Consider the following 24,207-nt stretch of genomic DNA (forward strand, 5'->3'; position numbering starts at 1 on the left):
GGTTTTCATACAGTATATGTAGCTTTGGTAACTTACAGGGCCGCACATATAAGCTGTGTATCATTGGAAGGTTGAACATCCAGACACTGCTAAACATGCTAAAACTATTCAGAGTTGTCATCAGTGGTGGCTGGTCAATAGAGGGCGCTGGGGCGCCGCCCCCATCAAAATTCCAGAAATATACATGTACACAAAAATGATATAAAAATGAAATAAAAATAAAATAGTTTACTCATACGATGTTAGTAAGAGCCTCAGCATTTAATAAAAACTGGCTTTGATCGGTTAACTATTTTATATGTTCTTCAATATGTTTCATGCGGTTTCATGCACCTGGGACGCTGAACAAATGGATGTCTATCTGAGTACAAATATCTACGGGCAGCATGTGACCTGAACCTGGTCTCTAATTGGTTTCTTAAAAATCCTCCTCCGGACGCAGGTCGCTTCGTCCCTGGCGAATCAGAATAGGATGCGTGATATTTTATCCAATCTGATTGGTTCTCGTCACCTGTCATTCAACTTTCCGTTCTTGGCAACTAATGCGAAAGTGCGCGGGCGACACAGTCACTCCGACTCCGCCAAAACCTTGTTAGGAATGGATGATCACTTTCGTAGAGATGGCAGCAGTTAAACCAAATTCTTTCACAAGGCGATCGCTGGAAGAAAAAAAGGATAAAGGATCCCAGACCAACGCGATTTACAAATCCAGCAGCAGGCCAGTGGAACAGAGGATGAAGCTGCACTCGGAGCTTCACGCGCTTGTCATGAGAAACGTAGGTGGCTGGCTGGATGTGTTCTTAGCAATGCCCTTTATTGCTTTCCCTGTCTTTTATTTCAAAGTGTCGGTACTGAAGTTTTGTGGACAACAACGGGGGTAAGAGACCTCAAATATCTAACTGAACAATGCAAACGTCATGACACTACTGAGATGACTGACTTTGATCGGAGAGTCATTGAGAAATTTGCTGGCCACAAAGAAAGGAGAGCAAAATTTATGTTCAAGTAGTCAACATGCTAGTCTGTTGTTGCTGTTTTCTTTCGTTTTTCCTTTCCTCATTCAATTATATGTGGGAAATGAATGTGTAAAAAGATAAAAGTGAAGACACTGTTTTCTCTTTAATGCTTGAATTTAGTCAACATGCATCTTGATACTGCCCCCCCTAGAACTAGTTATTCAACCTGAACCTCCATCGCAAGGACGACTTGAGCAGGACGTTTCTCAGTGATATGCTACTCAGTTTGAGGTATGAGATGTTGCAACTGTAATTCCTCACCATCAACATTAACAAGTGTATGTCCATCAACTAATGTTTATATTTCTAATTTATTGCAGTGCACATGTGGGAACTGAATCATTAACTGTATCAATAACAGCATTAGCCGAGCACTAACATGAATGACTGATGTACCATTAAAGTTTGTAAAACAAATCTTGCTCAATCCTTCATTACTCAAAGTAGTAAGAACGATAATCTGCATTAACAGACAATTTCAGGTAATAGTGGCCCACAGCTGATTAGCATTAACTATTTCAGTAAGGCAGTAATAACGTGAGTTAGTCGGTTAGCTGGAGACCTAACCAATATAAAACACAAAACTACATATTTGGAACACCCTGTAGAAAATATATGCATCAATAATTATTCATACTTACAGGTTGTGATTTTGAGGAGCAAGCTGGTCCAAATAAACTAGGTACTGAGTTGACCCATCTTTCAAGAGCATGCATTTTGCAAATCCCATGTTTAAGGGCGGGTCAAGTTGTTTGCAAGCATAATAATAATCGGGGCACTTTAAGACCAATTATAATTTAATATTTACTCCCATTCAATATATTTTTCTTTAAGTCTGTAGCCAACTGCCAGATGTCTTTTCATTGGTCTTTTCAAGGGCACTGGCCACAGCTTGGGTACCAAAACACATAGTCATAGCACAGGCCCAGGTAAAGAATATAACCACTGGTGAAGCACTTTAATGTACGAATAGATGTTTTTTTCGTGTACACAATGCACACATTACGTGAGACGTGGAACCTCTTACCCTCCGGGTGATTTCCACTTAACCCCAGTGTAACCCATGATGAATTATTTAGTCCAGAGCGATTATGATAGGCCTCTCTGATGACAACATTGCTCTTTTAAACCAATGATAAGTGGCATGACTTATGGCCACTTTACAATCATGTTGATCCTGTATGAAAAGGTTATCTGGATGGATGTGCTTTCTAGATGAAAATGTTAATCGCCCCCCCAAGGGAGAGGAGGTGGTAGAGGGGCCAATGTGGGAGGTTTGACCACTCTCCCCAAGGCTTACCACTGCCCCTTTAAACAGCTTAAAGAGCGGAGCTTATGTATGAAGAAATAGACCATCGCTGGTTTAAAAACCTTTGAAATGACAGCAGCAGGTCAGATGCACGATGGGTGGGGTTGACGGGTGACTTTTGTTTGCATAGCATGCGTGTGGATGTAATTAGAGCGATGTCAAGCAGTCACTGAGGAACTGAGGGCTAATGTTAAGTGTTGTGGGCACCTCATGGTTAGGAGGGAAGCCGTTCCCAAGGTGTTTTTCTCTGAAGCTGCCTCAGATGACCCTACGTTTTATTTCTGCTGGGAAAAGTGATAAACTAGAGTAGAATGACATTGTTTGGACTAATAAAATTACCTTTAAAAAGATAATGGGATGTGATGTCCTTTCTGCTCAACGTTTCAGTGCCTGGCTTATTTGTTTGCTCAAGGAGGTTTAATGCAATAACCTATCGGCCTCTGTGCGAGCGTTTACATGCAACAAGCGAACAAGGCAAAAGGTAGGCCATTACCTCAGTCTGGTGCAATGTTAACCGTTTGAGCATTCACACATGTATACACACATGTACACACACAGACACACACATACGTGCTGAGCAGAAGTGCCAGCGGAGCTCAGATTAGCTTAGAGCAGTAAAGTGCCTCTCTGCTCCTAATGGGCTATAAATCAGTGCAGTCGCAAGCCTGTTTACTGCAGCAGTGTCCTGCTCCTTCACTTTACAGCCCGTGATGGAAAAACCATTTAAATAAACACAGGACCCATTACATCTGAATCACTGCCACCTCAGCACAGAGAGTCGACATAAGCCAGCACATGCTGCCAAGTTTGTAACCAGTTACCCCTGGATTTTATTATTCTAAGTGAATTTTTGCCTCAGACGTTGTTGTGATGGAGCAGTCAAGCATTAATATTAATCTCAAATATATTAGACAATCAGACACGGGAATGGCTCACATTTGCAGAAAATGTTTAGATCACTGTTCGTGTTTTATTAGTTTAACACTTAGATGATGTTAGGTGGAAATGCATGTCATGTTTTATGAATACCTAAATAACATAATACAGGGATAGTTCAAGCAGAAAGAGAAATCTAACGTTGTTTACTCATACTCATGTTGTTTCAAAACCATATTACTTTTTTCTTCCAGAGATATAAGGATGCCAAAGCTTCTGTTTGACTTACAAGGACTGTGGATGGTGATCAAAAAGTTTAAAATCTCCATTTTTCACTCTCAAAATCATGTCATGACTGGTCACATGACAATAAAGAACCAATAGTGTAAATGAAGTCATACTAAGGACTTTTCAATTCAACCCATTGCAAGGGTTCCACCAGTAGTGAGCAATTATGAAATGTTAGTGAAGGAAGGGTATGAAAAAGTGAATTGAAAAATAGCCTTTCATTTTTGTCCACTTGCCCTCAGCTTCTTATTCTTTAACCTCAGGTGCCAGTTACATAATCCTAGCTCCTATGTTAAGACTGTCTTAAGAAGAGTCTTGTTTAACCTACTAGCAGTAAGGAAAGAGTTAACATATACTTTTCCAAATTCATATTAAACCAGTCTACCTATTTATGTAACTGAACTGGTTGAACTAGAAAATAGTCTAAGTGGTTTATGCAACTGGCCACAGACCTGGGATGCATTTTCTTGACCTGATGGACACTACAGTCAAGTTGCCTTCCACATTCTGTCTTTAATGGTGCAAGAGCACAGGCATTTAAACAAAGTAGCTGGTTAATGTCATGCTCTGGAAACAGTTTATAAAGACCCCTTTAATGAAAGTTAGGGTTAAAATTGTAATCAAAAGACAACACGCTCAAGACATTTAAGACTCTGTTAATACCTGAATTTAGCATATTCCACTTGTGATTGGACTGATAAATGTTTTAGTACCAGGTGCAAATAGGCCCTCAGACAGCAACCCAGGTAGGATCCACCAGTTAAGGGACTAAACTAGCTTTTAAAAGCTCCTGTCTACTTTTCGATAAAATATAGGGACCAGCTTAAAAAAAAAAGTCTGGTCACTACTTGGGATAAAAAGGTCAACGGGTTAATGTGGATTTTATTGCAGAGACAATGTTGTGCGTGCGCTTAGTTATGTTAGTCAAGCCATAAAGCCCCTAATTTGATACCATTAAGAACAGGGGACCAGGTTAGCAACTGGATGCCCACATGAAAAAAAAAATAATAGTAACAAATAGTAACTGTTGGCATCAGTCCATTCTAAGCCATGCAGAACAGAACCACACACAGCTACTCACCATCATGCTTGTGCCACATACGGTGACAGGGAACTGGTATATAGCAAAGGAAGGTGTAGATCCCACAGGACTGCAAGGTGGGTCGTTTCCACCCATGAGACTGACTGAATCCAGGCTCAAGCAAGGTAGCATCTCTTGCCGCCACTACCACAAACTGACCATCTCTATTTCTATATATATCTATATGACAGTCACTGGAACAAGTGCAGGTTATTGCTGAGGAGCAGCTTAACATGAACACCTTTACATTGACTCAACACTCTTACCTGCCTTCCCATAGAAACACTACTGTCCATTAAAGCAGCAGTTGATAGCTTGACACTCAGCACCACTGATACCAGGTGGGCCACATTGGATCTGCTCATAATCAGCTACAGCACATTTGTCAAGGGGCTCTGCCAGCACCACTGGCTGCTTAGGCTGAAACTACTGATTAGCTTGTCGTTGAACCTGCTTAGGACATTGTTGACTAGCTTGTTGTTGAACCTGCTGAGGAAACTGTTGACTAGTTTGTTGTTGAACTGGCTGTTGAACCCGCTGGTCAGTTTGCTGTAACATCAGTGCTTTAGGATTCTGGGGCTGATTCCACTGTGGACCAGCTTGACAGAAAGCACAGAACCACACACAAAGTGCCAGAGATTGAACAACACACCAACTTCCTGCCATTGTTCAACAGTTAGTCACACTGTTGAGATGCAGCCCTTTGGTCTTTTTGAATTCTACAGTTTTAGGCTAATTAAAAATAATCCCTCCCTCTTCAATAACAGTCATGATTCTCCAGACTTGTCAAAATGGGAACTTATGCTACCAGAAGATTCTCATTGGTTCTCAAAATTATATGCATGTGATGTTTCTTGATTCCAATTAGTCAGATTTGTCATATTGGTAGGCTTGTTTGATTTCATACAGCGCCGCACAGACCGATCAGTGGCTGACTTGAAGCAGTGCATTCCGGTTAGAAATTTTGTCAGACTTGAGACAGTGCCGACGCCACGTGTCTGTGACGTATGCCATCAAAGTGCCGCGAGAGAGATTCGAGAGCAGCCGGCTGGTGCATTCTGAGCAGCTTCTCCTGAGCAGCTGCACCAACGCTAATGACAACACAGCTGTTTCACGATTGGCTGGATTCACCGATCACCTGTATTTCGCGTATATTCTAAAACATTCAGCTCCACTAATGCTCACAAATCTGTTTTTTTTTTAAAACAGTGAAACCTCTTTTCATGTAGTCGCGATGCTATACTGTGTCAAAAAAATGTTGACCCCACTTCATTGATCCCTTATGTTGATCTTTTTTCTTGTACAAACAGACACTATATTAAGCAGTACATAAAGTATTACATTACAATGTCTCTGAAACATATGTGACCCGTCACGGAAACCAGTGAAACAAGTCGGCAGCACAAATTTTAAGCAAAATGAGAACGAAGCGTGTTTTTTTCCAAAATTTGTGATTGTCGCTTTTTTGCAGAATCTGTTAGTTGAGATCACGAAGAAGCCTCTCCGTGTTTGAGATAGCAGTATTGGTATATTTAAAAGCATACACTTTGAGGTTGAAATCAGCTTGTTTTTCGGAGAATCCAGCATGCAGGCATGTTTCTTTTGTTATTGCCCCCGCCCTCCAAGGGAAGCGTGGCTACTTAGTTATGCAGCTCTGGCCAGCTCTAGCGTCAGACGAGTTGGACCGTAAAATATCAGAGGCTATATCGATAGTAACATTAGATGAGGATAAAGACAGACACCGTGTCTTAACTACACGCAACGTGGAGACGCGACGCCGCGACACGCGATAAAAGGTATCTTTTCCATGTTAATTTGAGTTTTTGTAATAACCAGCCGCGACGACGACACGCGATGAATCTATTTTAGAAACGGTGTATATTTCTGCGACGTCGCGGCTGGAACAACATAAAACATAATCTCAGGTAATGTTTATGTGCTTTATTTAATGTTAAATGTGTGTAATGTGACTTTGAATATCATTTAGTGCTCCCAGCTATGTCTTACTAAAAGCAAGAATGGATATTTCACCTCAGATCTTGAAATTAAACAAATGGAAACAAGAACGTTCAAACTGTGAACAAAAAAGTCTATTCTATGACAACGATTGTCTTAGTGACTTAGTGATGTATTTGTAGTAATGTTTAAATGGCGTGATATTTGTGAATTTGATTATGTACTAATCCATTTCCTTGCAAGTGCCTTCAGGATTAATCTCTGGTGCTGTGCACTTGCCACAAGAGCCCCGCCACACGCTATTCTGATTTGCTGTGGTTTCTCGTAGTCACGTCGCCTCTGGTGTGGACAGACAAGTTGCTTGTCGCTAGAATCTTATCGCGTCGCGTGTAGTTAGGACACGGTGAGAGAAATGGGGAAAATCCGTAACTTTGACTGTAAATGCTACACGAGGATAAAAGAGAACTCTCTGCATGGGAGACAGTCCTGTAGCCAGAAGCTTTCTCCAGACATTATGTGCAATTATTATGTCTCCAAACATACGACTGGATTCTTTAGCTGCGGAAAAAGAGTGGCATGACATACGAATTATTGGACATTTAGAGGCAAACAGACGCACAGTGCAAACTTTGGAGATGGTTACATCCATAAACAAGAAGACCCCGACAAAAAGAAAGTGTGCCCGAACAACTTATTTCATCGGAGGCAATGAGATCTGCAAGAATACTTTTCTGTTTCTTATGGGGTGAGTTTCCATAAACATCAAAGTTTGTCGTTTTGTGTTCATTCTAAGAACACGTACACGTTATCTCATGTTTAGTCCTTGTTTAGACCTTCCCATACCTACCTATTGTTATTAGCTAGCTCAGGACTGTCGTTTTAATTGTAATTGTTAGCATCGTATCACTTGCCAAAAACCCCCATTACTATAATGGGCTTTTAGATGGTAATGTTAGCATCTGCTATTAAATTGAATAATGCTTCAATTGCTTGAATTGACTGGTGTGAATGACTTAGCCCACGTAAACCTGCCTGTTAGCATTCTTGAATTGAATGTGATGCTAATAATTTTAGCCAGTGGTGGAGGAAGTGCTACTTAATATTCTTAACAAGGATTTACTAACGTAATAGTAAATGTATCAGATTAAATTCCTACTTAAGTAAAAGTATAAAGTATACGTAGTCGTAAAATGTGCGTTATAAGTCAAAAATAAAAGTATTTATGAAGAGTTTAATGTGCAGTACGTTGTGTCTGTCGTTGCTATGCATCCATGTAGCTTTACAGAGGGAGCTTTACAGGTGGTATGGCTTATCTAAATGATATGTAAATTGCCCTATTGTCACTCCCAGCAGGTGAAAACAGGTGAGAACTGCACAATCTTTAGAGGCCGATTTCTCCCTTTTGACCTTTTTTGAGTGCCTACTTTCAAATGGCCACAACTTCTCCAAATATTATCAGATTTCCATGTGTTACACATCGTTGGAAAGCTTGGAGACTACACTTTCAGAATCTGTGAATAACTCAAAATGCCCCAGAACCGACTTGTGTCCCTACTTTCTGTGATTGGTCAAATATTTGCATTATATTGCATTTATTTCACTTCATCTGTGACAAAGTATGCAAACAGAGCCGGCCCAAGCCCTTATGGGGCCCTAAGCAGAATTTTATTTGGGGGCCCCTCGGTGCCACCAATACGATTGACTATTGTCAATTCTTGATAATTCGCACACCCAGTATCAATTTTAGTAGCTGTGTTGCTTTCATCATGTCTGGCTGTAATGGTCTTACCCTTATACAGTTTTTAATTGTACCAGTAGCAAACCCAAAGGTGTGGTCAGGTGTTAATATTCAAAGCCTTACTGTACTACAGTTCAGACTGGTATATGTACTTTAAAAATAAAATAGAAATCTAAGTAGTCTCTTATGCTGAATATGCTCACTTTTCCCCAGGATTCTTTGATGAATAGGAGGTTCAAAAGAACAGCATTTCTCTGAAATAGAAAGCTTTCAAAAAATCCTAAAAAATATTGTACACAACTGTTTTCACCATTGATAATAATCATAAATGTTTCTTGAGCATCAAATCCTCATATCTGAATGAATTCTGAAGGATCATGTGACACTGAAGACTGGAGTAATGATGATAAATTCAGCTTTGATCACAGGAATAAATTACACTTTACTATTCACATATAAAACAGATGTTTTACATTTTATAATTATATTTCACAATATTACCGTTTTTACTGTATTTTTGATCAAATAAATGCATCCTTGGTGAGCAGAAGAGACTTCTTTTAAAAACAAGAAATGTTGATTTCTTTCAAACATTAAACAGAGCTTTTATTTTGGTGAAAATAACATTTAATTTTTTTGCATTCCATTCGACTGTGTAGAAAAAACCTTTTTATTTTCTAAATAAAAACTTCCAAAATATAGGCTACAAAACTTATAATTCCAAGGGGATATAGCAGTTTGCAGAAAAACATTTATTGAGAAACTGGAAAGTGTCCGACTTCACGTCTCCGTTTGCAGTTCCTCCCCGCCTGTACGCGGCAACTCTCGCCGATTGGTTACATCCAGCCGTAGGCGATGTCGAACACACCTCAATAAAAAGGTTCACGCTCAGGTTTGCTACTGGAGCTTGCCTAAAGTACTTTAGGTAGATGTTTGGTGCATTCCGCTTTGCTTGTAAACATGCTGAAATAGTAACTAGCATTACTACTTTTACAATAACTTTAAATGGCAGAAATAGTAAGAGTAGTTTGCAGTTCCAAGTTTAGCAACACACTCACAAACCTCCCTAAGCACTTCCCCTCGGGGTAATCCCTGTCACCAGTTTGAAGAGTTCCACAAGTGGACAAGGGAGGTATATATGGACAGACCCTCGACTCCTTGATTATGACTCGACTTTTATGATATAGAGGGGACGAGTCTACTCATATGTGCATAGCAGTGTTGGGGAGTAACTAGTTACTTGTCACTGTCATTTTGCATTGGTGCTGTTTCAAGTTGGACAAAATTTCGAACCGGCATGCACTGCTTCAAGTCAGCCACTCGTTTTTGGAACCAGCATACCTCAAGTAAGCAAGGTTTGGGTTAATCAACCGAGAGTTCAAGGTAAGTTAACCTTGCTTTCTGGAATACACCCCTGGTTCCTTGTCATGTTTCTCTTGCCCTCATGTGATCTTAGGCTTGTTTGAGATGCGCCTCGCCTCGCCTGCAGTTCAGCCGAGACTAGGCGGCTGCAGTGAGGGGAGGAGTGAAAAAAGTGCAGGCAAGACGGACAGTTCTCTCTTCTCGTAGTGGATCCGACACCTGCGAGATCAAAGGCGGATATCGCGGGATTCACACTCGTGCGCTTTGTTGCTGATAAACTGGATGTAATTTAAGTTCTGTTACTTTTATATGAAAATAAATATTATGAACAAGACACCCAAAGTTTTTGTTATTTATTTCCATTCGAAAGACGTGTTTATCAATCATTTTTACTTTAATTAGGCCTACATACATGTTTGTATATATATATATTTTTTTATAAATATGACAACAATCACATAACCCACAGAGAGATCGCCTTTGTTAGAGAGTTTGGGAATATTCACACATAAAAACATGATCTCAGAGTTTTAAAATCAAACATTTAAAAAAAAGAAACATACATCACGGTTGTTTAAACCAATAAGCATTAAGCTGTCGTCAGCAAGTCGTTTCCCATCATGCTTTTGATCAGCGCAGTCGGTGGAGAGCAAATGCGCTCGACTGCAGATTCCGACACATCCGCCTTTCGCCTTTAGAGTTTTTTGACATACGTCAGCATGACATCAGAGCAAGGCGGACCGCCCTCGGACACTTTTCTAACCGGAATGCATCTCGCGCTGATCACCGGTGATCGGTTCTGCGCAGATTTCGCTCATCTCAAACAAGCCTATTGTCATGTGTTTCCCCAGATCATGTGTCATATTCTTATTGGTTGCTCAGGTCATATGCTTCTCTGTTTTGTGATTGGTCTATTGGTTCATTGTTTTCAGGTGTATAAATAGCCCTCATGTCACCATTGTTCCTTATCTAGCTCTGTCACCGTAACATGCTGTTTGTTTAGCCCAGGGGTTCTCAACCCTGGTCCTCGAGGCCCACTGTCCTGCAGAGCTTAGCTCCAACCTTTATCACACTCACCTGCCTGTAGCTTTCTAATAATCCTGAAGAGCTTAATTAGCGGTTTCAGGTGTGTTTGATTAGGGTTGGATCTAAACTCTGCAGGACAGTGGGCCTCGAGGACCAGGGTTGAGAATGCCTGGTTTAGTTCAAGTTAGGTCTGTGTTTGTTTTGTTCCTGTTTTATTTGAAATAAACTACACATTGGTTCTCACTTTAACTTGCATTCAGCGGACATTCGTTGCATATATATCTTAAGAGAATCTCTTGGCACCGCTGCATCAACGCCACAAAGGACTGAGAGTAAAATCTTCTAAACACTGCAGTCACTTTATATGTCCTGTGAGGTGAGCGTCTCTGTGTGCCAGCGCTCAGCTTGAATCTTTCTGTTCTGAAACATACTGAGATCAAAACACACTCTGTGTCTTCCTCCCTCTTTCTTTCTCACTGTTCCATTTTTCTTCTTTTGTCTGTTAGGAAACAATAGTGATAATGGGGAAAACAGTGAAGAAAGGATCGGGAACTTTGCCCAGACATGTTCCACATCTTGCGCACGGCAGGAAAACGCTTTGACAATCTGACACTTTAAAATCCAAGCATCATTTGTATTAATAAAAGGATGCATAATCCTCGTTTTGCATTAACAAGCAGCTTCAGGAGCTCCAACTAAATGTGAAGAAATTCTTCACAGAACTTTTTTCGCCTTATGTTACATTTCATGCTGAATATCTCTAATTGTTTTGCAGTTCTGCCAGTATGGAAATATTGAATGTTTCTTGGCAAAATGGTCTTGCCTAATATATGCTCTGTGAGTTTCCTCTCCTTGGCTGGTCTAATTAGCGCCAATGGAGGTGTTGTCAGCCCACCTCCATCTCTGCAGATTGCAGCAGCTGTTTTAATTCCAGCGAGAGCAATGCTAAATTTCATTAAGACCCAAAGCCTCCTCATTACATGCAGACAGGTGCAGGAAGTGCAGTGAATTCACACCAACGTGAGAGACGCCTCCTCTGTATTTCATGTTATGTTTCATTGATGCACCACATTTTTGTTCTTCCTGCATACAAGATGAAGTTTCAGAAAATCTCACAGCTCAGGGACATTAGTGAAGTAAAAAGGTCAACCTAACAGGGATGACCAACAGAATCATCCGCGCGGGGGCCTCTGCGAATCCCGGTTTGTCTGGGCTCCTTTATGTTAGGTTGACAGATCCTTCAGCTCAGTAGGGAGATGGACCCACGTTACGCCAGGCATGGATGTGCAGGTAATTAAGAGAGCGCTGGAGTCTTGTCATTGACATTACCCAGTGCTGTAGCCTATGTCCATTACTCATAGTAAAGCTCATTACAGAAGCACAGAACTCTGCTTCTTATCACTACATTTCAGCCTCTATGTATGGAAACGGAGCAAGATAATTACCTCAACAGCCCATCTTTCAGCAGGAAATATGGATTGATATAAAAAGAAGCCAATATGTGAAACTCCGACATTTAATGAGTCACCATGGCAGTTATATACATGAACATATAGCTCATGGTGTTTGATTTCCACTGAGGACTTACCAAGACACTGGAGCACTGTAAGCTCTAATAAGTTGCCAGAACTCCAAAATTAAGTTAGTAAACCTTCTTTTTTTGCACTACACAAGAATTTTAAATGCAATTTAATTGAAATATTGACTAAGCTAACTCCAGTGCTGGGTAGTAATTGATTACATGTAATCTGGATTATGTAATCAGATTCCAAAAATTAAATCTTGTAATTAGATTATATTACATTTTAAAATACTCATACAGTATTACAGAATTCTGATTGAGTACAGTATTACAGTTATTTTTGTATTGATTACATGATTACATAATCACACAATGTCAGTAAATCATTCATAAATTATCAATTCTCCCCAATTTTTTTTCATGTTTTATATTATCCTTTCTAAAAATCATATCGCTTATGCATTCAGAAAGTCTTCTAGTTTTGTGAAATTGCACATACAGACCATGCAGCCACTAGTCATGTGGCTACTTACATGGAAAATTGAGAGGCCACAAAGCATTTGACACTGAATTTACAATCATTTCACTTTTAAAGGAGTGTTTTCTCAACATTGCATATCGAATCAACTCCTGATGAATTGATTAATTATAGTTATTATTAGACTTATCACTTAGTAAGTCATTTAATTATGTATATGTCTTTGGAAGGCATTTTCTTTCAAATACATTTATATATATATATATATATATACTCTAAAAAATGCTGGGTTAAAAATAACCCAAGTTGCGTTGAAAATGGACTAACCCAGCAATTGGGTTGTTTTAAGCAAACATTTAACCCAACCGCTGGGTTAGTCCATTTTCAACCCAACTTGGGTTATTTTTTAACCCAGCATTTTTTTAGAGTGTATATATAAAAGTAATCAAAAGTCAGATTATATTACCTAAAATGTGTAATGTAGTGGATTACTACAATTTTTGTCATGTCATTTAGAATTAGTAACGGACCACAATTTGTAAGTACACTCTAAAAAATGCTGGGTTAAAAATAACCCAAGTTGGGTTGAAAATGGACTAATCCAGCAATTGGGTTGTTTTAAACCAGCGGTTGGGTTAAATGTTTGCTTAAAACAACCCAATTGCTGGGTTAAAACAACCCGATCACTGGGTTAAAACAACCCAATTGCTGGGTTAGTCCATTTTCAACCCAACTTGGGTTATTTTTAACCCAGCATTTTTAGAGTGTAATCTACCCTTCATTGGCTAACTCATACCAGGTATTCCGATCATGAACAATTAGTTAATTTTGAACAAATCTTTTATATGACTCAGCAACAACAAGTTGGCTGCGTCCGAATCTAATGTGAGCTTCACTTCCTGTCTCCTGAAATACCTTCATCTGATTGATTTTGGAAGGCAGCATAAATGTATCCTTCGTTGCCTTTGATATCCCACAATCCTGTGCTTTCCATTCTATGACCGTTGAGCTAGAATAAAAGATGCCGTGTAAAGATAAATTTTTGACCAACATTTTCCACTTCTGATGTCATTTCTTGCGAGAAATTACTTGTGTAGTAATTAAATATTTGTTTAGTTCTTACCAAAGCTCTCTCTATTTTGCCGTACATCATTAAACGGTTACACTGCCTTAGAAGTCTGTCCGAAAATCAGTTTCGTGAGGTGCCTTCATGCACAAACGCTGCCTTACAAGCCATTGTCTGATAAGGCAGTGAGGCAACAATTCAGCTGCCGATAGGTTTTCGGACGCAGCCGTTGTCTCAGAGAATGATTTATTCATTTCAGTCTCTCTTTTCGGTTTGAGTCACTTTCATTAATTTGTCACGTGACAGCCACATATATTCTGAATTGGATACAGACATTATTTCATAATGTCTTTACAAAAAAATTTTTATTACACATGTCTTTTGATAATTATATGATGATTCCTAAACAAATTCAACATTACATGCAGATATGAGTAGCGGTCACATGACAAGTGAACAAAAGCGACTCGGACTGGAGGAGAGACTCGAGGTGAACTGATCATTTCTGTTTCCTGTACAGAGCTGATTGAATCTGTCACATAACAAAAGAACAAACAACCCGGACCGGAAGATTAGGGAGGTGAAGTAATCGTTTCTTTTTCCTGTGCAGACTCACATCCTATGTGGCTTTCACATGACAAGGAACGACTAGTTAAAGTTAAAGTTTAAGTTCAACGTAAAATAACCAGTTTTTGAGTTTACATAACATTTTTCTATTGAGTAATTTGATTGAACTGAACTTAGCTCATTTCACTGTGCGGTTTTACAGTGATGAGTGGCCAAGAGGGAGAGAAAGTCTGATCGCTACATGCTCTCCAAAAATGGAAAAGGTTTAGCTGAGGTTATGGAGAGGAACGGGCAAGGTGCCCAATAAAAGCATAATTTATGCAGCTGCGTTCGGTACAGTGAAGGCCTCCGCACAAAGATGCCCTGTTCTAGGGTCGCCCATAAATTGGGGGTCTATGAATGGCTAGCTGTGCAGGACTATCGGGGCCCTTTCTCTTTCGCTTCTCCAGAGGGGAGAGTCTGAAAGCTATTTCCCCCTGTTAACCCAGCTGATTTGTGGGACGCTAATGGCCAATGTTGACGCAGACCTCGCTGCTCTTTTTTTCCACTCGTGGCGTCTCCTGAAGGGAATATCATGCCACTTTATCACATCGTTCCCACAGAGGCTGGAAACTCAAGGCCTGTGTGTTGGATAAGGTCCGTTCTGCTCGCATCCACGCTGGTTTAGATTAGACACGCTGTCATCATTCTGCCAACACTGAGATGTAGTGTATCCTCCAGACAAGGAGGACGTGGTCATCACGGTCATCACAGGGAGGGTCAGTGTCAGAGACATGTAGGTAAGACATCCCTGAAGAATCATGGAACGGGGAGTGTGAAAGATATCCCTTAAATGTCTTTGCATGGCATGTTAACCCTTCGAGCAGCAGGCCTAACCATGCACACTGAAAAGTTCTATAGTATGACAGTTAGTGCCATGTAAAAAAAAAAAAAGATGATGATTTGGGGAATGAAGACATAACATTTTGAAACTAATCTCATAATAGTTTAGAGAAGTTTAGAGAATAAAACTCATAATATTAGATTAAGATTAGTGAACCTTTGCTTTGCTTTGATTCAAATAAACCTATGTTGTGATTGTACTGTATTGTTTTTCGTCATTATATTTCAGATTTTCTTCAATGATTCCACTGTGTCTGTAGTATTCTCTCTACTACTGCAGTACTTTTTTACATGGATGTATTTACATGTAGTACCAAAATGAAACATGTATCACCATTTTGTACTACAATATTTAAAGGGTTACTTCAGCGATTTAGCATTAAACTTTGTATCAGTAGAAACCCGGTAGTATATTCGAATTATCATATTTTCCCCCCTCATGTCCCCCTGAGACGAGAGAATTATGCATTTTATTTCTGGAAAAAATCCTGATTTTTTGGCCAGAGGCTAGAGACTACAGTCAGTAGCAGGAGCTAGTTATGCATGTTTTCCACCCGCCCATAGGGGAGGGATGTAAATGCACACGGCCGCTCGGCTCCGGCATTAATAACGGAGTGGTGCGGAGCAAAGCAAAGGAAAGCGAGTGTTTCAACTTTTCAATTAATTAAGTTAAGCTTCCATAGGCATGAACTGAAAACGCGCCAGAATGGACACGTGCTGAGAATGAATGCCGCTCTTACCTCAGCTCTGCTCAGCTCCTCGCTCTCGTGATGAATGAAATCTGACTCCTGCTGCGTCTGTGCCATGACGTTTGTTCGGCTCACTCACACTTTATTAAAAAGAAGCGTTCAGTTTTTAATTGTAGTGTCTGTTCTCAAACCTGTCCTGGGGACCCCTCACCACTGCACATTTTGTATCGCTGCGTCCCAATTCGCATACTATCCGTACAAAATAGTATTCGAAAAAATAATTAGTATGTCCCAAATCGTAGTATGTTGAAAAGAGTATTCCAAAGATTCCCGGATGGTCTACTATTTCCGGTCATAATTCGAAGTGCAGATCGATGCGCACTCTAACGGCTGATATTCCCCACAACCCATTGCGAGATGGACGAGGATTCGATTAGAACTACAAACGCAGATAAAAAGTGTTAAAAAACTACAAACATGACGGTTACGCAAGTCTGACAGTTAAGTAGAGAGGATTAGATAAAGGGGCTTGAGTGAGCAATTATCAGTATTTAACCTGACGAAAAGATATTTCTTCAATGTTAGCCACATTATATTTCACCTGCAGCAGCATTGTGATCTTTTGTAATGATATGTTTGGCCATTAACTTTGCGAACACATGAGAGGAGTCTCTGCATTAAAGACCTGCGAATGGCAGATCAACGTGCGACCACGCTTCTCTCCGATACGGTAGGAAATTAAATTGAATGTGGAGGATTTGAACTGTGACGATGATTGACAAGGCAGTTTAAACGGTGACAGGCTGCACGTAACTAAGCAACAGAGTCCGTTAAAGATGACGAAGTAGTATGTCCCAAAGCTTGCATACTCTTCTGCTACACACTCAAAAGTATGTACTTTTTCTTCACAAAAAGAGTACATACTTTTAGGACGTAGTATAAGTAAGCGAATTGGGACACAGCAAATGTCTCCCTCACCTGACACAACCAATTCAAGTCTTGCAGTCTCTATTAATGAGCTGATGATTTGAATCAGGTGTATTAGATGAGGGAGACATGCAAAATGTGCACTGGTTGGGGGTGCCCAGGACAGGTTTGAGAACCACTGCTCTAACTGAACTAAATAATTGTATTACTATGAACATCAAAACAATGGGGGCGGTGTCATGGTGAGCAAGTGATAAACAGTGGCCTTTGGGAGTGGCCTCGTTGAGCAGCGAAGCAAGTGCATTCTGGGAGTTGTTGCCTTTCTTCCACATGAGACAAAAATACATTTTCTGTCTTTTCTCAGTCTAGAAGGCACCAAATTCAAAAATAACTTCACATTTCTACTACATAAATGATCCATTAAAAACAGGAATGAAGTAGGCTACCCCTTTAATGATTGTATGAACAATGACACAGTGAAACTATCGGTTGTTTGTGTGTGGGTGATCTAAATTAAATTTCAATGGTATTTCACAAAAAAATTGTTTTTTGAACCAATGATTGTGCAAGTGCAAGATTTTTTTTAAGATATGAATGCACAATGCAATGTTTTGAACATTGGACAGCCTGTGTTACAAGTGATGACCGTTTTGAGTTTTGTGACTACAGTTTTGAAAAATGACGTCAAGGTTCTAAAATTAGTGCCAACGTGATTGTAAAAAACTGTATTCTCAAAACGTATTACTTTATTCTTCTAAAATGCCTATTATGAGATTATTCATTATAAATCGAATCAATATAAACACTGTCTTTATACTCGTAACTTTATTCTCATGTCAGATAGCTGTTGTATTTTTTACGGCACTAAAGTGTGTGTGTGTGTGTGTGTGCGTGCGTGCGTGCGTGCGTGCGTGTGTGTGTGTGTGTGTGTGTGTGTGGATACCCTACATTATAGGGACAAAATCCTCACAAAGATGACAATATCTGAAATTCTTGTCTTGTGGGGACATTTTTTGAAATTCTAAAAATGCACAACGTTTTCTGTGGTGGGTAGGTTTAGGAGTAGGGTTAGAGTTATGGGACAGAATATACAGTTTGTACATTATAAAAACCACTATGCCTATGGAGAGTCCCCACAAAGATTGCGAAACTGAGTGTGTAAACTTTTAGGGAATATGGATAACACTTCAAAATGTCTCATTTGTTTAACTGAATGCATTACCTTTAACTAACAATTAACAATGATAATGTTAACAAATGAAACCTCATTGTAAAGTGTTACCAGAATGTTTCTTAAATCTTCCACCTCCCAATTGGCTTTTTATTTTATTATTTTGCAAGGAAATGTATCTTGTTGTAGGGGTGTTTATATTTTTACCAGAAAAAAAGTTCTGACTAAGAAATAATTTCAGCAGTGCATTGGATATGAAGACCACATCAGGTAGAAGTTTAAGTGCATTTAAATATTTATTGGTAGGAAAGTGCCTTGAATAAGCACCTCCAATTAGCCCTGGTCAGTGGGCCTGCAGCGCAGTGGGACTCTCTGAATGTTTTATTATAGGCTGATGCATTCAGCAGCGTCAGTGTTTGTCATTACCGGCTCTCAGCGGCTCACGCGGTGACCACAACAGGGCCTGGGCCTCAACAGAGAGCTGCTGAAGTCCACATCTGCTGCAGCACACTCATCAATACCACATCTGCAGAGTGGCCAACGTTAACCTTGTGGTGAATGCATCTTTGTTGTAAAGTTAAGTCAAGTCACATTTATTCATACAGCGCGTTATTCAATACAGATTGTTTCGACAGACTCTTGTAGAGAAGCATTACTGAGCCTAATGACCCTAAATGTGGATTTACAGGGTCAAGAACCAACCTTGATTTAGCTGCATTCTAAGTTTTCGCCAGCATCCCACGCTGTTGCAGCCGAGCCCATTACGTCTCACACAAAGATGTTTTTTTGCCACACGTTTTGACATTTTTCTTGGGAATGATAAAAAATGAATGATGACCTCAATAGTCTTTTACATCTGCGTGAAGATCAATACAGTGTGGGCGAGTAGGTTAGGGGGTCTCCAGAGGTTGGGGGGAGATGAAGGGGGGTCTTCTCCGAGGCGTGCTCTGCTTGTACACGAGCTGCCGGATTCTCTAAGTACCGTGTTTAATTGGAGGCCCAGGCCGGGGCTGGCAGACGGGGTGCTGAGCGGGGCTGTCAGTTCCGAGTGGTACGGCAGGGCGGCAGCAACGCTGGAGCTCCTCTCCATAGAGAGCCCGGGAGTCCCATACATTATTGATTGCTCCTGAGATAAAAGAGGATGCTATGCCGTGCACCCTGCTTCTCAGGGAGGAAAATAAAAAAGGGAGACACAGGGAGGGAGAGAGAGAGAGAGAGAGAGGGAGAGAGAGAGAGAGAGAGAGAGAGAGAGAGAGAGAGAGAGAGAGAGAGAGAGAGAGAGAGAGAGAGAGAGAGAGAGAGAGAGAGAGAGAGAGAGAGAGAGAGAGAGAGAGAGAGAGAGAGAGAGAGAGAGAAGAGAGAGAGAGTGAGTGATGCCCTGGCTTCCAGCGCAGTGTTGAGGAGAAAAACAAGACCTTGAGAGTTTGATTCTTTTCCTTTTACAGTGTTAGAGTATCAAAGTACTTCTAATATTCATTATTCATAGGTAGGTTCATCACAAATGGATATTCTTTCACAATGCTGCATCTTTTTAAGAGCTTCTTGAACATACTACAAAAGAATAGCAATTCCACAAGAATTCTTAGGCATAATGAAATATTACATCCGTTTGGTTGTGAAAAGAAACAGCGAAATGCAGACATTTTTTTTTTCCATATTAAGGGCCAATGTTTAGCTCCTGAAATTGATTTCAGGGACAGCTTTTACTTTTGTAAGTGCATTTTTATAATCACCTTATTAAATGGATCTGTGTTGTCTAAGAACTGTTTGTTAGTTTATCAGTAAGAACTTTTTAGTTGCATGAAAAACAACACATTGTCATTATTGTTTTTTGTCCTTGTTGTGAAGGGGTCTTTATTCAAACTGGGAATAAATTATAAACAGAAAGCGAACAAATAACACTGAAGCGGTCCATGACTTCTGAGTCTAATGCGAGGTATGAACTCGCAAAAAGGGAGCAAAAACTCCCATTATAATCACTGAAGATGTCTATGATCCAAAATTAATCTCTTACTTACATTATATCTGCAGTTTGTTGTATATGATGATAGAATTCGCCAGAGCGCAGAATTTAGTCATTGAGCTTGCACACATTTTCAGTGATGACTAATCGAAACGCCTCTGATTGGCTATTGCATTCATAAGCTCAACAGAAATGTTTGTGATTGGTTATAATGCTCAAAGAAAGAAAGTGTCATGAGAAGACCCATACTCGGAATTTGTCCTCTGCATTTAACCCATCCAAGTTAGTGCACACACATCGGAGTAACAAGTAGTGAACACACACACTGCGGACACACACCAGTGGTTAAGGTGGGTTATGTGCCTCGCTCAAGGGCACCCCAGTCATTTCCTGTTGGTATTAAGAACTGAACCCACAACCTTCAGGTTACTAGTCTGACTCTCTAACCATTAGGCCACGACTGCCTCACACACACTTATGTAAAGGTGTCAAAAGAAATCGAATGCAATACCGAACTGAACTGAATCGTCATTAAAGCTGCTTTACAGTCGAATTTGGTCTCATATTTAATTACATTTTCCTGTTTATTACTGTGAAGCTGCTTTAACCATTAAATGCAGGAATGTTTCACTAACATTACTACATATTCAGGTCTTTAGTGACTCTGATCTATATCTAACACTAATGGATCTCTAACTTACCACAATATATAAAACTCTCTTGATATTTTAATAATAATTACAAAAAAATGAAGCATATTTTGTTACCTTTTGGAACTCAATATTAGCAGATGCTTTTTTTACCATCATCACGTCAGAGCTCATTTCCCAGTACATTCAGCATCTGGCTCATATTCGCAATCTCATCCATATTCTCAAAACTATTGTTTTCAATGTATTCAAAATCAATATTTTGATCACTGGCAGCTTCTTCACCAGATCCACCATCAAGTGACAGTGACAGTAATATTTGATTGCGTTCAGTACTTGCTTTACCCGTAAAAATGCTGAGCCATTTCAAGTTTTGCTGATGATACTTGTGTATACGTTTGTTTTATGCCTGCAGTAATTATGAGTGAAATATCACATCATGCAGATAAAATGATATACTTACACATTACATACCTCGGGTCACTATAGTGACACTATACACATTTTACAAAAATGAATTAGAAAACAGATATTGTTTTATATATATTCTTTTTATTGTTGATATTGAATTGATTGAGGAATATTAAGATGGTTGGTGTCTAACTTGAATGAAAATGAATGAGGGGGAGGGTAGTGAATGACATCCCGGATCGATAAAGACCCGGGGAATTCGTTTAAGGGTTAAAACAATCTGTATTTTATAAAGCACTATAGGAATAAAGGTGACTTAACTTGTATAGATTTAATTTAATTATGCAGTGGCATTTTTTGCTCGTCTTGAAAGGAAGCATTTTTGTTCCCTCTATAATTTCCGACCAGCAATACGCACATTGCATCTGCATGCCAACTGTCACACAAAATTTTAATATTAATTCAGGTCAAATTGACCTTACAGCCTAACGACCAAGGCAAATGGCACAAAACGCCTTCCACCCTTCACCCAGAGGAGCTGTGAGCGGTGATCGCTGACACCACCATGATGTGGGCAGAGAGACAATAGTACCCTGCAGGACGGTGTGGCTGCTCGGCCTCTGCCGCTTCCCCGGGACCCAGGGGGCCTCTGCATCCGCTCAGCCCACGGAAGCAGCAGATGTCGGGGCTGCTGTGCCGCAGCACCCCCCGCGCCTGCCCTGGGGCTGTGTGCAGAGCAAGCAGCGTGTGTAGGACACTGGGACAGATGGCAGGGGGTATGGGCAGGGCTGTACAGAGGATGCGAGCTGTCCGTGGTGCCAAAACTGGATTCATAGGCATGTATGACATGTTTACCTCTGTGGATTGAAACCTATAAATGTGCCCTTTATTGGTGAAGGCATTTTTTACGCATCTGGACTGTTAATGTGGCACTGCAAACATTCGACTGGTAAAAGTCAAATCATGTCTACGAAGACTGTTTTAGGAGCTAAATTAGTCCTGTAAAAGTAGAAGAAATGTTTGTGGTAGAGTAACAAACAAAAAAACAACAAACAGCATTTGTTCACATACTGTACATTACACCAGAAACGTGTCTCCAGTTGTCCAAAATGTAACGCTGCACCAGCAGGCACTTCTAGATGACTAAGTGTGTGTCTCATGGACAAAACAAAGAGACGAGAGCTGCTCCATCATGAGCTGTCTGGGATGATAGCGCCATCTAGCGTTCAGGAGATTTGGGACTTTCACTCAAGGAGTATCTCTCAAATAAAAAAAATGTCCATGTGTGAAATGTAGGCCACAGTGTCTGGAAGAGAGACAGAAGAAGAGAGAAAACAATATCCTTATGTAACCAGAGATGATAAGAGTGGTGAAGGATTAGTGAATATAAACTCTCAAGACTGAACGAAAACAACATTATCTCGGCAATAAGCTTGAATCATACTGTTTTTCCTACTTATTTATTTATGGTAAAAACTGAATGTGCAGACCAAACTTCCACAGTGAATAACACATAGCAGACAAACAGATGATAGAGCTCTTCCAAGATACTAAAGTATAGATAATGTACTGAATTAAATGAAGAACTGTAGGCATACAGAATTTCTTCTGCCATGGTGGTATTGACCTTTGACCCATGTGTTTTTTGACCTTATGACACTAACAATAACCACAAAAATAATCCGTTTGGGTTTTGTTACAATTTTACCACACAAACACACTTTTTTTTTGTTTTCATTACTTTTTGCTTCTTGATTATTTTTTTACTGCCAATGACCCCCATACGATGTTTCCTGTGTAAAGGACCCACTTCCTAAAATATAAAGGCATATATATAGTTCCATGTACTGGGCACATATGTATACAGTAAAAAAAAAAAAAGTGGTATTATAAATATGTTTACAAAATGAAGTAATTTCCCTTTTTTTGTCATTATACGAAAGGCAAAATAAATGATAATGATTCAAATATTACTTTGTGTGAAGTTAACAGTGTATTCTTTCAGTCTACTATTACAGTAATGTTAGATGTAACCCTGAAGACAAAAATTAAATACATCTGCATAAAGATTTACAAAATAAATACTGTTCCGAAGCAGTTTTACAGTGAATAGTGCCGCAGGGAGCAAGAGAAAGGCCACAGTGATAAGTAGAAACTCTATAGTAAGATATACAACATATACAGTATGTGACCCTGGACCACAAAACCAGTCATAATGGCCAGATGTATATCTTAAATAAGCTTTCCATTGATTTATGGTTTGTTAGGATATGATAATATTTGGCCGAGATACAACTATTTGAAAATCTGGAATCTGAGGGTGCAAAAAAATCTAAATATTGAGAAAATCGCCTTTAAAGTTGTCAAAATGAAGTCCTTTGCAAGGCATATTACTACTTTTTGATATATTTATGGTAGGAAATTTACAAAATATCTTGATGGAACATGATCTTTACTTAATATCCTAATGATGTGTGGCATAAAAGAAAAATTTATAATTTTGACCCATACAATGTATTGTTGGCTATTGCCACAAATATACCTGTGCGACTTATGACTGGTTTTGTGGTCCAGGGTCACACATGCAAACTATTCACTTTATCTCTGTTATATTCTATATTATACTATTAATTGTAATAATAATCACAATTATTATTATCATCATCATTTCTGACCAGACTTCAATGAAGTGGTAATAATGTCAAGTTTGCAAATGTTTTAAAAAATGACATGTTTAATTAATATTGTAACTAAAAGTTAATACTTTGAAAGTCCTGATCATTTGTATTTTATACAATCTTTTTTTTTTCGGCCCACTGGAACCTGGTTTAAATCCCCCTGACCTCTTACACCTAAAAAAGAGCTGCCACCATTTTTACTTTTTAACTTCTAAATTCGAATGGCTTCTCAGCTCCAGTTGCCTCATATAATAGCAAAATTTCCTCTGGTTGCACACAGGACTGTTCACTAACTGTAATATGACCACTTCGTATTCTGACATCAATTTGACATATAGCTTTTGCATACTATTGCATAGTCGGACGTGGGGTTTACCTCAGCCCTCATGAAACTGGCTAGGCTTAGGTTGAGATGACATGTTTTATTCATCGCAACGCCCCATTGTTTGACCATTAAGATGATGTAACATCTCCATTTTGGCACGCAGGCGAACCGTCTGGGTCCCGCTACATCAGGAGACGCGTCTCTTGACTTTTTGAACTCCGTTGGC

General features: G+C 39.7%; 1 protein-coding gene across 1 annotated transcript in view; it reads right to left on the reverse strand.

Annotated features, from left to right (window-relative positions):
• The window catches only part of LOC307133404 (zona pellucida sperm-binding protein 1-like), a 596,987-nt gene extending 592,251 nt beyond the window's left edge, over window positions 1–4,736 (reverse strand). The window contains exon 1 of the mRNA XM_079828475.1: window positions 4,561–4,736. The gene's annotated coding sequence lies outside the window, so the exon portion shown is untranslated. The remainder of the gene's footprint in view (window positions 1–4,560) is intronic.
• Between the last annotated feature and the right edge of the window lie 19,471 nt (window positions 4,737–24,207).

The sequence above is a fragment of the Gobio gobio genome (assembly GCF_949357685.1).
Source record: "Gobio gobio genome assembly, chromosome: 11".
In the NCBI taxonomy this organism is placed as follows: domain Eukaryota; kingdom Metazoa; phylum Chordata; class Actinopteri; order Cypriniformes; family Gobionidae; genus Gobio; species Gobio gobio.